Source organism: Myotis myotis, unplaced genomic scaffold, assembly GCF_014108235.1.
Source record: "Myotis myotis isolate mMyoMyo1 unplaced genomic scaffold, mMyoMyo1.p scaffold_m19_p_12, whole genome shotgun sequence".
In the NCBI taxonomy this organism is placed as follows: domain Eukaryota; kingdom Metazoa; phylum Chordata; class Mammalia; order Chiroptera; family Vespertilionidae; genus Myotis; species Myotis myotis.
Window position 1 is genome coordinate 30892258 of NW_023416316.1, and position 17089 is coordinate 30909346.

Genomic DNA, 17089 nt, shown 5'->3' on the forward strand with positions numbered 1-17089 from the left:
TATGTATACTTAAAACCAAGCAAAGGGTAGAGTTCCATCTTTAAAAACTAAGCAGGCATTTTGGACAACACATTCTTGGCAATGGTACCTGGACAGCATTTATCACACAAGGTAGGGGATGTCCTCACTCTGCATTTTAAAAAGGACAGCCAGATATCAACTGTTACAGGAATAACATAAGATGAACATTTTTAACAAACAATTTAGCTATTTTCTTAAAAGAGACTTCTTCCACTGCCAGAGACACTGAAGATCCACATGACCGGTCACCTGGAAGCAATTCTTCATATAATTGGTGAACTTTGTGAGGAAAATCACTTTTTTCTATACTTGCTTGCATTTTTGCTTTAATATCTTCTACAGAAATAGTTCCTTTTGGCGTTTTTTTAAATTATTATTATTTTTTAAGGATTCTCAACTTTTGATCTTGGTGTTGATGATTTTGAATCTTTTCTATTTTGGTTTGATTTTTGTGCATTTGTCTAGAGTATCTCATATATACTCCTTTAATGGAGCTTTTCTATTGTTATAGACTTTACCAGGCAATCGAAAAATACGCAGGAGTACTAGAGGCACAGGAAAAACCCATTTATTTTCAGATGTTTCTCATGTCTTAGTACAGGACTCAGGGGAGGCTGTTTCTTTCCAAATCCTGAGCAAACCAATACGGAGGAAGCTTTCCCTTTATACCCCTTTAATTTCTTTGTCCCCTAAATATGGGATGGGATTTCCGGACCTTTTGTGGGCTTTGCAAAAAGCCCCTTGTGTTGGGGTGGGGGCCGTGAGACTACATCTAAAGGCCTGGCACCAGTGCTGATAACTCTGTCTGGGGGTTGTGTATTGTTCATGGTTTTTGGCTTCTCTAAAATTGGAGTAGTACTTAGGTAAACAAGTCTTGCAAGACCAGATAATTAAAGAAGGGGCAGTGACTAGACCAGTGATTCTAAACCTTCCTAATGCTGCGACCCTTTAATACAGTTCCTCATGTTGTGGTGACCCCCAATTTTATTGTTACAAATTGAACATAATTAAAGCATAGTGATTAATCACAAAAACAATATGTAATTATATATGTGTTTTCCGATGGTCTTAGGCGACCCCTGTGAAAGGGTTGTTTGACCCCCAAAGGGGTCGTGACCCACAGATTGAGAACCGCTGGACTAGACTATAGACTAAGAAGAATGTGCATTAGGTTACTGGCACAGATTCAGATTGCTAGCCCCCCAAAATGTCTCATTTTCTCCATCACTATCTTTTTCTTTCTTCTCCCTCTCCTCCTCCTCCTCCTCCTCCTCCTCCTCCTCCTCCTCCTCCTCCTCCTCCTCCTCCTCCTCCTCCTCCTCCTCCTCCTCCTCCTCCTCCTCCTCCTCCTCCTCCTCCTCCTCCTCTTCTTCTTCTTCTTCTTCTTCTTCTTCTTCTTCTTCTTCTTCTTCTTCTTCTTCTTCTTCTTCTTCTTCTTCTATTTCTGCCATCACCATCACCACCATCACCACCATCATCATCATTGTCATCATTAGCAGCAAGTTTGACTTTTTTCTGTGGAAACTTTCCAGATATACTTAGGATTTTCACTTCTCTTCAGCTTCTGACTCAGCATTTTTCTCTGACTGATTAAGTGCTATCCATTAATATGCCCAGGCCCTGAACCATAGGCCACAGGTGGTGTTATTTCAAAGTCCCTAAGGGAAACCATTGGTTGTACAGATATTTTCGAAGTCACCAGCTTTCCTTTAATTGAACTGCCTTCATAATTCATTGCCTCTGCTTCAACAGTCTGCAATTCTCCCTTTGCACCAGTCCCTAAACTGACCATTCTGTATATATACTTTTAAAATGTCTCCTTTATTCATTATAGTGTGAGTATCCACACAACTACAAAAAAAAAAGTATGCCCAAGTAGGGAAAAGAACTCAAAATCAGAATTGATTGGATTTAAATACTGAGATTCCTAAAACTTATTTTTCTCTGCTATGATGACTTAGCTTTAGACAGGTCATTGGCTTCTCTTTGTGTTTTAGATTTTGGGAGTGACTCATAGGCACTTAGCAAAAGTAGCTGATTAAATTAACCTTATCAGTAATGACGTTGTTGTCGGGCTTCCTTGCTATCAGACATTTAGCTCACCAACTGGTCAGTATTTAGTTGGCAGCCTGGTCTCCAGTGAAAACAATGTGTGTTAAGTCTCACTTTAACAAGTTTAATAGTACATCACTACAGACAGTAGTTGCTCTATTGTATCCAGACGTTATTAAAATTAAGAAGTGGTACGCTAAAGTGTTTGTTTTCCTTATTCACACAAAACAGATGCTCAAGACTCACTTTACTTAGACATAGTAAATTAGGGTCGGCTGTGTTGAGTTAATTGAATACTTTGCCTTCTCTGGAAGAATAAATGTTGTAGCAATTTTCCTGCTCTTGCTGTATTTAAAAACAATACATGATATTCTTAATATAATTTGATGGTGTTCAAATGCCTAGTTGGAATTCAAGGTTTATAAAACCAGATTCTTATGTAGCAGGTTGGGAAAGTGTTGAGGACTGAATTGTGTGTCCTCCTCCCCTCACATTCATATATTTTAGTCCTAAACCCAATGCGGCTATATTTGGAAATAAAGATTTAAGAGGTAATTGAAATTAAATGAGGTTAACAATTTTATACAACTGGTAAATTTATAAGAAGAGAGATGAGAGAGACCTTTCTTTCTCTCTCTCTCCCCCTCCCCTCCCCTCTCTCCTCCCGCTTCCCATAACTGCAACAGAGGAAAGGCCATGTGAGAAGGTGGATATCTGCAACCTAGAAGAGAGCTCTCACCGGACACTGACCCTGCTGACTCCTTGATCTTGGACTTCTAGCTTCCATGACTGTGAGAAAACAAATTTCTGTGTTTAAGCCTACCAGTCTATGATATTTTATTACGGCAGCCCAAGCCCACTGAGAGAGAAAAATACATTTCTGAAGGGAATCTACAGTAGTTAGAGATTGAAAGCAGGGAGAATTACTTTGTGGATGACCCATTACAACCATAGCTTGGAACCTAGCATGGTCCAGTGGAAGCAGGACCTGCCTGAAAACATGAGACTGGGTTGACCTCTCAGCATTGCTGCCAGCTTGCTATATGACCTTGCTCCAGGTCTTAGATTCCTCACCTGGAAAAAGAGGTGATTGGGTTAGCTCTTCCTTATATTCATTCTAGTATTTTGAAAAGTGCAAGGGGCATTGTAGTTTAATTATTGGAATATTCCAGTTAGGTGCTTCAGAGTTCTCTTATGAGTAGACTTTGGGATCCTGTTTCAGGTGAGTGATGCTAGCTAACAAGGTGATATTATTCCATCTTTCAACCTCAAACTCAAAGTTCATTTTGGGACAGGAAATGGAAGGTTATGAAATATACTCTAACACCTCCAAATTGTGTCTACCAGTCATATGGAGTTTGAGATGCTTTGTGTTATCAATGTAGAGATTTCAATGAGTGAGTTAGATATATTGGCCCAGAGCTATTCTTTCTTCTTTTCTTGTTCCTCCTGAGGGGAAAGAGGTGATTTGGTGACAGTTTTTAAATATGGCAATTAAGACATATATCTCAACTGTTCTCCATCTCCTCAAAACAAAGGGAAAGCAGACCAGCTCTGGCCAAGACATTTGGTCCAACAAAAGGATGGTTCATTAATATTAACTACTGGATTGCTAGAGGTAGGTGACTCGGGGGACTTTAAAATGACACAATATCTCTCTGTGTATCATGCTTGAACATGGCAGCGAATAGGCTTCCTGACCTTTCACTGACCCAGGCAGCCTCTTAAATGGTGCATGAACCTGTAGCATCAGCTCTTAATAACATGGCCACTTTGGACCACATCATAAACTTTAATGCACCAATTATAGTGATGGTAATGACCTTAGTGCTTCCTGGACCAAATCTCATTCTTTCCCACCCATTCTTTCTTTGAGAGGAGATGATGAGAGCAAGGGTAGTTCCATTTCATAGGGGATTGTCACTGAGGAGGTGGCAATTGATCAGAGACCTGAAGGAAGTGAAGGAGGATGCCACGAGGACCTATGGGAGAACAATCCAGGCAGAGGCAGAAGCAGGCCTAAGACCCTAAGTTGTGTTAAGCAGCTTGAAATTGCATAGGGATGGTTTATAGGAGAGTATCCCAGGAAAGAAATGGAAGCTCTTCATGTTAAATTTTTAAGGGAACTATGAGAATGATGCACTGGAAAAGGATAATACGGGACTTTCTCATTCCACCGCCCCATGGAAGCCCTGTCCCCTGTGAGCCATCCCTCCTCATCGAGCTGGTTCTAGAATTGCATCTGTATTCAAGCAGGCTAAGTTGGGTTAGGGCACAGAAACCTTGACTAATATTTAGCTCATGAGTGAAGTCTGGAGGTAGGAGGTTCAAAGGTTGGTTTAGCAACTCAGCAACCTTTCTTTCATGGTGATAAGATGACTATAGTAATTCCAAGCATTTCCTAGCAGTGCCTCAAACAGGAAGGAAGGTGAAGGTTCAAAAGGAAGCCTCCAATTTTCTCCAAGAAAAATGAGCTCCTCAGCATGATTCTGCTTATGTCTCAGGGCTGGCTCTTAGTCAACAGCTCTCCCTAAAGATGACTGGCACACAGGAGTGGACAGTCAAGGGTTGACTTGCACTGAGCTTGGCCTATCCTCAGCGGCTGAGGGAGGGGCTTAGCTACTCTGAGCTTGCTGCAGCCAAACCAAATTGGTTTCTATGACTATGGAGGGAGGGACAGTTGCAGGTGACCTGCAGTGTCTGCCACACCAGCATATCCACGAGTCCCCGAAGTTTAGTCACAGAAGAGATGACAGTTTTCCTCTCTGTATTCTGTCTGGATTCGGACCCTCATGGATGTAGTTCCTGACCACAACTAGAGGATGGACTCACCCTGTTCCAATTGGTTCCTCCAGAAACTGACCTTGGGAAAAGATTCAACTGCAAGGAGTTTCTTTGTCAAGGAGGGAGATGTGATACAGGGATGGGAAGGCAGCTGATAAAGGGTAAGTTAGGGAACTAGCTGCCAAGTTGAGCAACTGAAACTTAATCCTGTGGGGAAATGCTGAGAAAGCACATGCCTTGGAATTACTTTACCTGAGAGAGGAGGGAGGTGAGGTATTTATCCCCCAATTTCCTTTGTTGACAGGCTGACGGCAGGCCCCAGTTCTCCCGGCCTGGCCTGCACAGTGGGCAGAGGGGTCTCCTGTGGCTCTGGAAAAGCTCTCAAACCCAGAGATGCAGGAAATTGCTGGTTGGGGTCATCCAAAGCCCAAAGGTAGGTTCTAAGGGACATGGGAGGGGCACTGGCAGCATTTGCTACACACCCTACGTCTAATGTACACAAGCCTCTTCCTCGATGTGCACTAAAATGCTTAGATCTGTCCCTGTACCAGTATTCCCCAGAAACTATATGCTCCTAAAAATACAGATGGACCAGACTTGTGTAACTTTATTGACACAGTAATCTGCACAGCACTGTGTGTAAATAAGTACTCTCTCACATGCATTTTGAAGGTGTCATGTTGGGGATAAGAATGACTTCGCCCAGCCACAACATTTGGGCCAGTAGTTATTATCCTCATGGTTAGTTTATACGTTGGCACAACCTTTTTTCCATTCAAGCAAATGGCTCAATTGGTAAAGCCCTTGGAGAGCACAGCTTGTGTCACACAGGGTGAACCTACGCCGCACCAAGGAAGTGGAGAATGCAGACCCCTATTAATGTGATTAGAGTCAGCCCAGTGAAAAAATGCAGTACTCCAAATTCTAGAACCATAACCACATTTTAGGCCTAAAGATTTCCTTCTATCTCCTTTGAATCCAAATGAAAGAAGCACAACATTTTTTAAAGTCTTTATATGGAGCGTAAGCTGTTTTTATAAATGTGGAATAATTCATTGAGGATAGCAGTAATGTTGCAGAGGCACCCTGAGAAAATCTTGCTTTTGATGTAATCTAGTCCGATGGGTTATTTTTCTTTCCTCCTGCTTTCCCTCCCCCCCAGTTCATTTTTGCCAAAATGAGTTTCCATATGTTTTATCTAAATGAGTCACATTCAGAGAAATCATTCAAATGATCCGTGGGCACAGATACTTTTCTTTCATTGGTGGCTTGAAGGTGGGTGGTTATAAGGAGTGGAAATGGTGGTGGGCTCTTCTCCAAACCTCAGATCCTTTGGCTTGCTCTGATTCTCTGAGCATTCTGCATCTCCAACTTCATTCTATACCAGAGGGAAATAGCCTTAGTAAATTGCAAAGATTATTCAATTTCAGTCCACTTTAAGTGCCCTTAAAGGGAGACTGCACTCATGACTTCTCAGGGGGTAGGTGATGCATCTTGCCACGGATAAAGTGCTGGTTGAGAGGTTTTAAATCACATTTGTAGCTTGGGAGACTAATACTGGAGGCAGCTCTCTTCTTAAAAAGTAATGCCATCTGTGTCCCTGACTGTACAGAGCAAAGGGTGGGGGTGGGGAGACCAGAGCTAACTTGTTTAAAGGCTGAGAAAACCATTCAAAGGGTGTCTTTCAAGAGACATAAACACCTTTCCCAAGTTAATAATGACTCTCATTGTATTTTATACTTTGAGCCAGAGGGATGCAATTGTTTTCCCTGTGGCACTTTGTATTGTTCAACCTGAAATACACACAAATCTGAATCCAGATGAGATAATGCATTTGATCTAATGCTTAAAAAAAAAAAGAGAGATCTCTGTTGACTGAGTTTAATGCTCTATTTGAATTTTACTCTTCCAATCAAAGATTATCTTTATGAGTGAATATGTATGGAGCACTGACATCTGGATGGCCTAGATATGGAAGGCTTATTCGTAATTCCTCCCCGCCCCCCCCCCCCCCCCCAATTTGGTTGATGTTCTCAAATGAATGGGTATGTTGTCAGTTGTTTTGTGGATTTCATTGCTACTTGGGTTCAATAATCTCTGTGGCCTCTTGGAAAAGACTCAATTCAGTTCCACACACCCTTATTGAGCGCTGACATTGTGCCTGATGCTGGGATAATACACCAGCCAGTCTGTCTGGAATCCTGCACAGTTGCTATGCTCTCAGATGGACCACCCACAGCTTATTCTCACTGATATTTGATTTTGTCCCTAAAAGGGGTAAAAGGAAAGTAGAAGAAGAAAAAAAAAGAAGCTAAAAAGGAAAAAAGGAAGGAAGAAATCAGGACTCTGAAAATTTCAGATTATTCCAAGCAGAAATCATGTCTGTGATAAGAACAGCTGAAGTGGCTGCCAACACCTTGTCCTTTCCCTGTTGTATCTGTGAACATCACTCTGTTGGATGCATCCCACGTTGTGGGTAGCATGATACACCCAGACTCCCGCGATTTCAGCTCTTCAGATGTTTCTAACGTCGGTGAATGTGAAGTTCTTCTCTGGTGATGACGTAGCTCATGTCCAGCCTGGCTGTTCCATGTCTGCTTCGACAGCCACATTGGCTTGGGTGGAAATCTGTGTCTCGCTCTCTCTTCTTCTCACTCATTTCCCTTGCTGGCTGGGTGGGACTCCTGCAGCAATCACCCCGCTGGCCCCTGTTAGGTTGACTTATTTCGTGGACCAAAGTGTGTGGAACATAAACAACCAAAGTAAGTTAGGGTCAATAGGTCTGCCTAGATTGTCACTATTATTTTTTAAATGTATTTATTATTTAGACTGTACTTGTTTCTAAGGCAGCTTTGTGATGGCATACAATAAAAGAAAGGTAAGTAATAGACTCATATAACAGGGATGAAAAATGAAAACTTATCATATGAAATGAAAAACCTAGGCTAATAATAGCTATTACAGTTCAGCACTAGTTTTAGTAGTAGGCTCCTAGGCAATCCAAATTTAAAATGTAGTGAGGGACTACACTTTCATTACCCAATGAGAAAAGAATATATATTAATTTACTAGCAGGTGAGTTTCTCTATAGACTACTAACTTTTTAAAAAAATCTTCATGAGGATATTTTCCATTGATTTTTAGAGAGAGTGGAAGAGAGAGGAAAAGACAGAGAAATATTAATGTGAGAGAAACATCGATTGATTTCCTCCTGCACGGGCCTCGATCAGGGCCTGGGCCAGGGAGGAGCCGGCAGCCGAGGTACATGATTTGACCGGAATCAAACCCGAACCCTTTGGTCCTCAGGCTGATGCTCTATCCATTGAGCCAAATAGGCTAATGCAATACCACGAACTCTTAATTGATATTTATTACACAAATTCTTGTATACAGTCTAGGAATAACTATTGAACACTTTTGAAAAGAAGTTTGTTGGTTCATATAGGAGAATCAGGACACTTTTTCGTCCTAACTTCATCTGAGCTGCATCTTATCTAGGCCAGAAACATGGACATGAGCTTTTGGCAGGAAACGTGAGCACTGGCCCACTTTATCTTGTACCAAAGGGGTTTGCATCTCAGGCTCTTAAAGGCTTCACCATGTGCTCTTCCTGCAAGGATATCTTGCCATGGTCATGTGGTTACTTGGTTACATGGTACAGCCTTCATTAAGAATTTTTTCCCCCTGAAGAAAATGTTCCTTTGTTTTTTATTTTTTTCCTCAGATTTATTGAGATATAATTGATATATAACATTGTGTAAGTTTAAGGTGTACAATATGATGTATTGATACATGTATTTTGCAAATTGGTTACCACAATGAAGTTAGTTAACATCTACATTCCTCACATAAGTCCCCTTTCTTTTGGTGGTGAGAATATTTAAGATCTACTCTCTCATCAACTTTCAATACAGTATTATTACCTGTAGTTATTATGCTGAATTTATTTGTCTTATAACTGGAAATTTGTATCCTTTGACTGAAATCTCCCCATTTCTCCCATCCTCCAGCCACTGACCATTCTATGAGTTTGGCATTTTTATTTTATTTTATTTTTATTTATTTTTTTAAAATATATTTTTTATTGATTAAGATATTACATATGTGTCCTTATCCCCACGTTGCCCCCTACCTCCCCGCCCCCCTGCTCATGCCCTCACCCCCCCGTTGTCTGTGTCCATTGGTTAGGCCTATAAGCTTGCATATAAGTCCTTTGGTTGATCTTACCCCCTTACCCCCACCCTCCCCTACCTTCCCTCCAAGGCCCCACAGTCCAATCAATGCCTCTCCGTCTCTGGATCAGTCCTTGTTCATCAGTTTATGTTGTTCATTATATTCCACAAATGAGTGAGATCATGTGGTATTTATCCGCTCTCCAGTTCCATCCATGCTGTGGCAAATGGTAAGAGTTCCTTTTTCTTCTTCCTCTTCTTAAAGAATACCTTTCAGCATTTCATATAATGCTGGTTTGGTGGTGATGAACTCCTTTAGCTTTTTCTTATCTGTGAAGCTCTTTATCTGACCTTCAATTCTGAATGATAGCTTTGCTGGATAAAGTAATCTTGGTTGTAGGTTCTTGCTATTCATCACTCTGAATATTTCTTGCCACTCTCTTCTGGCCTGCATGGTTTCTGTTGAGAAATCAGCTGACAGTCGTATGGGTACTCCCTTGTAGGTAACTGAGTTTCTTTCTCTTGCTGCTTTTAAGAGTCTCTCTTTGTCTTTTGCTCTTGGCATTTTAATTATGATGTGTCTTGGTGTGGTCCTCTTTGGGTTCCTTTTGTTTGGGGTTCTCTGCACTTCCTGGACTTGTAAGTCTATTTCTTTGACCAGGTAGGGGAAGTTTTCTGTCATTATTTCTTCAAATAGGTTTTCAATATCTTGCCCTCTCTCTTCTTCTGGTACCCCTATAATTCTGATGTTGGTACGCTTGACGTTGTCCCAGACAGAGGCTCCTTACACTATCTTCATATTTTTGGAATCTTTTTTCTTTTTTCTTTTTCGGTTGGGTATTTTTTGTTTCTTCGTATTTCAAATCTTTGACTTGATTCTTGGGATCCTCTTGTCTGCTGTTGGATCTCTGTATATTATTCTTTATTTCAGTCAGTGTATGCTTAATTTCTAGCTGGTTTTTTTTCATATCCTCCGGGGTCTCACTAAATTTATCGGCGGTTTCCATAAAATTCTTGAAAAACCTTATAAACGTGATTTTGAACTCTATATCCAGTTGTTTGCTTTCCTCCATTTCTGTCATTTGTGACCTGTTTCTTTGTCTCCACATTTTTTATGCTTCCCTGTGTTGGTAGAGTGGTTTTGTGTGCTAGGTGTCCTGTAGGGCCCAGTGGCTCAGCCTCCCCAGTTACCTGAGGTGGACACTCTTGGTGCACCCCCTTGTGGGCTTTGTGCACAGTCTTGTTGTAGTTATGCCTTGATTGTTGTAGGATCACTGGGAGGAATTGACCTCCAGGCCAATTGGCAGTGAGAATCAGCTGTGTCTGCAGTGGGAGAACTTCTGTGCTGAAGACACCCTTCTGGGGCAAGACTTGCTTCAGTGGGGCTTTGGTGCTCACTGAGTCTGCCCCCTGAGTGTGTGTCCCTTATGGATCTGAGGAGTTGTAATCTGGATGGTCCCACTCTGACCACTGGATACACTGGCTCTTGGATCTAAGGAGGTGCTAATTTAGCCTCTGCCTGAGGTTATCCAGCAGGAGCTATGAAGAGAACTGTAGATTCCCCTTCCTTTTTTGGAGTTTGGAGGTGCCCTGATGAGGCCCAGCTGTGAAGCAATGCAAGCTGCTGTGGGGCCTTGGGCCTTCTCTTGGAAGTTCTGGGTCTGTCTGGCCCAGCTGCAATTTGTTAGGTAATTTTCAGGTTGCAAAGGGCCAGGGCATTCATATGCAAAAGTCTCTGCCGCAGCCTGGGTGGGGCGGGGTCTCAGGGAATCAAAGGGCGGAGCAAGCAGCTATGGCGGATTCTCAGCCCTGCCCTAAGGGGCCGCACGTCTCAGCGTCCCGATAATTGCTGCAAGCACCTCTGAGGGAAAGCCACCCTCAAGTTCAGAGTTCTGCCTGCTGCCAGACAGTCCAGTTTCTCCCCGTATGAGTCCTGGGTCCCCAGAGACTTCCCAGAACCGGAGTTCAGAGCAGTCAGGAGCTTGTGACTCCCTCCTGATTCAAAAAGACAGCTGCGTCCTCAGGTACCAGCCTCTTGCCGCACACGCGCTCGAGCCTCCGTACCTCTGCACTTTACTTCCACAGCTCCTCTGAGTCTCCGTGTGCTTTTCTTTTCTTCTAGTTGTAGAATTTCCACTCAGCCAGCCTTCCTGTAGTTCTGGATGATGTCCGTTTTGTCTTTTCGTTGTATTTTTGAAGTTGTTGTGGGAGGCAGCAATTTCCAGTGTTTATCTATGCCGCCATCTTAGTTTCTCCCTGGTTTGACATTTTTGAGTTTGGCATTTTTAGATTCCGTGTATAAATGAGCTCATACAGTATTGTCTTTTTTGTTTGTTTTACTTTTTTTTTTTTCTCAACCTAATACCCTCAAGTCCCTCCATGTTGTCACAAATGGGAAGATTTCTTTCTTTTTATAGTTGAATAATATTCCTTTGATATATGCTACATTTTCTGTAGCCATTAATTGATTGACAAACACTGAGGTTGTTTCCATGTCTTAGGTACTGTGAATAATGCTGCAATGAACATGGGAGTTCAGATATGTCTTTGAAGTACTGATTTCAGTTAGCGATTCTTGAAATTGCCTCTCTCCATTCACCCTCAGAGGTCCTTGAGATAAGAATTGGTTGCCTCTCTGGTGTGTACGTCTGTCCCCAAAGTCTCTGATTATTTCTCGGGAAAATATCAGGCCTGCTTAACAGCTCTGGCATCCTGTTAGGAGCATGGTACTCTGTTACCCAAGAGATCACATGTGATGTGTGTTAATGCTGAATGCTGGTACTCTAACCACTCAGCAGATGAGAACCATGCTTTTGGAGAGACCCTCAGAATTAGGTATCATTTCATTTCAGCAGCCAGTGACACAACTAATTTTGGTTATCTTTAGTATTTGACAGAAATGTTCTTCCTCATGAATATTTAGGATATTTAATTTCTAAAACTCTGCCGAGAGCAATGACATCACAAGTGAGTAATACTGTATGTCCCAGCTTCAAAGGCTGACAAATAGTTTATGAAAGCAGCAAATTGACTCTTGCTCAGAGCCATTTATACAGCAGACATAGAACCCAGATGTCAAATGTCAAATATCATTTAAGAACAAAAGAGCACTAAAGCAACAGAACATTTACCTGCATAGGTGAAACTGTCCCAGTCAGCAGAGAACACAAGAAGGGAATACCAAGGATAAAAACACATGAAAAACATGTAATAGCTCTCAGAACATATGGAAATTAATGGTATTCAGATCTTGCAGAATACTGAGATTTTTCAGCTTAAAATAATCTTCCTGCTGATGCACAGTTCCTGGAGGGCTCCCAAAATGCCGCGGAAAAAATTAGACGCAGGCAAAAAAAGCAAATCTCTGAGAATCAGAGAACAGGGTAGAAAAAAGTAGAATTATTTTTGACTATTTGAAGAGACAGTGTTATGGAGATGGCACCAGTTGGGACATGGATCCATGCCCCAATTTTCTGCTTAACCATCTTAATTGGTCATGGACAAGATTCGTGTCTTTACTTTCTTTATTTGTAAGGTAGAGTTTTGTTTTATTAACTTTTAAGGCACATTTACATTTTAAAACTGTATAATCTATGCGTATGACAAAGACTCAGTACCCAGAAAGACTTAAATCTGAAGAATCTCTACTGAAGTGGGTAGACTCACTCCAGACAACCCTGTGTTTGGAAATCTATTAAGAATTTGTAGCAAAAGGAAGGACTGTTCAACTTCCAAGCTCAACTACCACTCTACCACACTAGCAGAACAGAGCATGGGTGGGAGAAGACAGGTATAGGAAACAGAGGGCTAATCCATAGGAAGCTTATAGGTAGCCACATTCCTCATTCATTCTCACCTATTTCTGCTTGGAATGGGGATTGAATTGAGTAAAAAGGTTTAGTGGGGCCCTGGGTCATTTGGCTCAGTTGGATAGAGCATCAACCCGTGGACTGAAGGGTTCCAGGTTCGATTCTGGTCAAGGGCATATGCCCAGGTGTATTGCAGGATCGATCCCCAGTGTGAGGTGTGCAGGGGGAAGCCGATTAATGATTCTCGCTCATCATTGATGTTTCTATCTCTCTCTCCCTCTCCCTCTCCCTTCCTCTCTAAAATTAATAAAGGTATATTTTAAAAAAAGGTTTAGTGGGGTTCAGTGTAACCCCTAATCCCAGGAGTGAGATTTCACTGAAGATAGACTTCTCCAGCTAAAAAGAAAAAAAAGAGAGATGTCCCTAAGGTCTGGGTGAATGCACTCAGCAATGACATATCTGATTCTCTTACACTTATTTACTATAATTGAATCAGAGCTTCAGAATCCTTGAACTCTGTCTTCCGTTTAACCCCAAGACCTTATTGGCAAGCAAGATGCCTTCTAGAGAGAGGACAAAACCAGAAAGCTTTTAGCTGGCCGTGGATTCAGGAGTGATAGACCCTGTTCAAACAGCTCTGAGACCTGCAAAAATCACAAGAGTGTTGGAAGGTCACCAGTAGATTTTTGAATTATTAACACATGTTTAACAATTAAAGAAAGACACACTAATAGGCTATCAAGGCAATTAATTATTTAGTTGTACAAAGTGAAGAATAGAAAAGAGATGAAGAATAGTGGGTATGAATCTTAGTCTGCAAAGGCAGGTATGCATGATATACCTGTCATGAAATTTACTTATCTGAAATCAAATCACATCTGACTCCAAGCCCTCATTCCACAGTGCTAATCCAAATTTAACTTCAGGGGTTGTTAAAACTTTTTTCCCCACCCTCTTCCAGAATCATGCAAAAATCCCTATTGAGAAAGGCTAGGTCTTATATGAAACTGATGTTCAGTGGCCAAGTCTACACAAGTGGTCTGACTTCCAGGGGCTCTGCTGATTCTAAGGTATGCTTGGGGACAGGACACCTCTTGCCTAAGTCTTGGAATTCTTAGGTGTACCCCTCCCCTTCATTGCCTCTCAGAGCTTGCAAGGAAGCCAGATGTGGTTGGCCACCCTGTGGTTGGCCACCACTTTAACAAACTCAGGACCATCTTATTTTATCTTCTCTGCTGCCTTTCTTTTCCTGCAAAAGCATTACCTTCTCTCCCAATTCCCTTTAGAATTTTCAAGAGAGATTTCTTCCTTTATTTATTCTGGAAATACTGTATCAGTCTCTTCCCCCAAGCACTTCTGAACTCACCAGAGGCTGACAAAAATTAAACTTCTTGAAGGCAAAAGTTAATTAAGTTTCTCATCTAATGCCAGAAATGTAATTGAAAATTTCAGAGAATGACTTAAATTTTTTTTCTTTTCAGTATCTATAGTTATATACCTTGTTTTTAATTAGATTGTTACATGATGCCAACCACTTCTAATACTTTAATGGGAACACACTGTAGATTTAACACTGCTTAACTGTTTAAGATTGTCAGCTATTCTGATATTTACTGAATGGGGTATAATAGAGTAAATGTGTTAAGTTGATACCATCAACCGGAAATATGGAACAATAATTTGTAAAAATTGATGGTATTATTATGTGTAAATTGATCAGGTATTGGAGCAAAGATTTCCAGGAAAGAGCTTTCAAACTAAATGAAAATACAGTGGAGAAAGAAAAGGTCAAGTTCAAGTATCAAGCAATTGCTTACAAAATCCTGAGCCTGAGAAAGGTTAGACTTTTAGTTTCCCCCACTATCAAAAGTGGAAGTCGGGGATGGAGCAGAGAGGAGCAATGGGACCTGGGTAGGCTAGCGAGGTAAGAGACCAGGAGCAGAGATGTGGCGTGCATTCTTCACTAGCAGGTGGACAGGCTGGTGACACACCCTGCAATGCTGGCCATGCACACTGGGTACTGGTGTCCCTCCTGTCCATCTGTCCATCTTCTGCGTTCCAACAAGGATGCTGATGCAAGCTGTTGGTTTAAACCTGAAGCTTACTTAGTCTTCCTCTGTGTCTTAACATAAAATAGTTCCTGTGGACAAAGAAAAGCCTTTAAGTAACCCTTAAAATTTTTATTATTTACTTCGAATTAAATTTGACACCTAGTGCTCTTTTTCCCAAGGCTCTGTTTGGTATTTATGACAACAAGCAGAGCGCATTGCCATCTGGGCTCTCACACTGGAACTGGGGTATACATTGCACTACAGGCAGGAAGAGAAAATATATTTTATGGTGTCAATATGGTGCCCTTTTTGTCTGGCCATTGGGACAAATCAGGGCACATATATGTGGCTTTACCCCTGAAAGACATCTTAAGTTAGTTACATGGCTTGAGAACTTGTTATTTAACTTACAACTTGAGATGGCTGCTATAAAGAGTTACGGCTAGGTGAGATGCTCTAGAGTGACATATGTCTCAAGTCTGGAAAAATGGAAGTCATTAACTGGCAACCTGAAAACTGTGAAGACGTGTCCTCAGCCCAGAGGAGCCTGAACGTAGCATCAGATGCAGCTTTACATAGCTCTCCCCAGTACTCCCGGGGCAAAGGAAACTGGCACACACCTTTCACTCAGCATTGTAAAATTCCCACCTTAGGAGATCTTCCTTTTATTTGTTAAGAAGGGCACACTGCAAGGCCATCTTCTCCGGGACTGAAAACTTGGACAGCCTGCCATTTTTCTTTACAACTGAGTGAATATATTGAGATTTGTTCCTCTGCCTGAGAGACAGGAGTGTAATGGTTCTGTACGGGAAATGTGGACTGGAAACATGCAGTGTTTCCCTGGGCAGGATGGTCTCCCGGGCTCTTGTCCAGTAGAGTCGAAGAAAGAAACCACGGCCAAAAGGTGGTATAGCAAAGGTGGAAATTTATTGAGAAACAAGCACAGACTCCCACGTGGGGGAGGGGGAAAGAGTCCCCCTGAGTCCCTTTTTCCTGCGGTTTATAAAGACTGCATTTCTTTGTGCTTTGATATCCCCTCTGATTGGTCACTATCCCCTCCTGATTTGGTTACTATAGTAACTCCAGAGGTCATGTGGGAGGCTCTCCTCCCCTCCTCCCCTCCTCCCCTCCCCCCCTCCCCCCCTCCTCCCCTCCTCCCCTCCCCCCCTCCTCCCCTCCTCCCCTCCTCCCCTCCTCCCCTCCTCCCCTCCTCCCCTCCTCCCCTCCTCCCCTCCTCCCCTCCTCCCCTCCTCCCCTCCTCCCCTCCTCCCCTCCTCCCCTTTTCCCTTTTTGTTTCCCTATTCCCTCTGGGCTTTCTTCTTCTCTCTTTGAATGAGGGGCTTCCTTCCATTTAATCTGTAAATGTCCACCCTTCTGCAGCTCCCAGTCCCCTTATTCTATGGAAATGTACCCTTTGCAGCTCTGTAGCCCTATGCTTTTTTCCATGGACCCCTTACTTTTCTAAAATTTCCTAAACCTGCCTATTTCACCCCTAAAAATTCCTTTCAGTTCAGAACATGGACTCAAGGGTCAGCCACCTGAGGTTCAAATTCCAGCTCCACCAGTCAGTCACTAGCTCTGTGACTTTGGGCAAGTTACTGTACTTTCTGTGTTTCAGGTTAAATGAGTTTATAGATGTATTAATTATACATATGTATATGTGTACACATATATTATATATAAAATATTTATATATAAATATATTGTCTATAAATATTATATATTTAGAACAATATCTGGCACATGGTTAGTACTATGTATTTGCTATATATTTGAGAAACGGAAGTAAAGTTTTGCATATTTACCCACAAAATTTTAGGAACTGGTTTTGAGTCATTGTAAATAATTTTTTTTTTTTAAAAAATATATTGTATTGATTTTTTACAGAGAGGAAGGGAGAGGGATTGAGAGTTAGAAACATCAATGAGAGAGAAACATTGATCAGCTGCCTCTTGCACACCCCCTTCTGAGGATGTGCCCACAACCAAGGCACATGCCCTTGACCAGAATCAAACCTGGGACCCTTCAGTCCTCAGGCCGATGCTCTATCCACTGAGCCAAACCTGTTAGAGCATAAATAAGTTTTTTTTTTTTTTTTTTAAATATATTTTATTGATTTTTCACAGAGAGGAAGGAAGAGAGATAGAGAGTCAGAAACATCGATGAGAGAGGAACATCGATCAGCTGCCTCCTGCACATC

General features: G+C 41.9%; 1 pseudogene; it reads right to left on the reverse strand.

Moving 5' to 3' along the window:
* Window positions 1-207: 207 nt before the first annotated feature.
* On the reverse strand, window positions 208-1756 carry LOC118667717 (annotated as a pseudogene).
* Between the last annotated feature and the right edge of the window lie 15333 nt (window positions 1757-17089).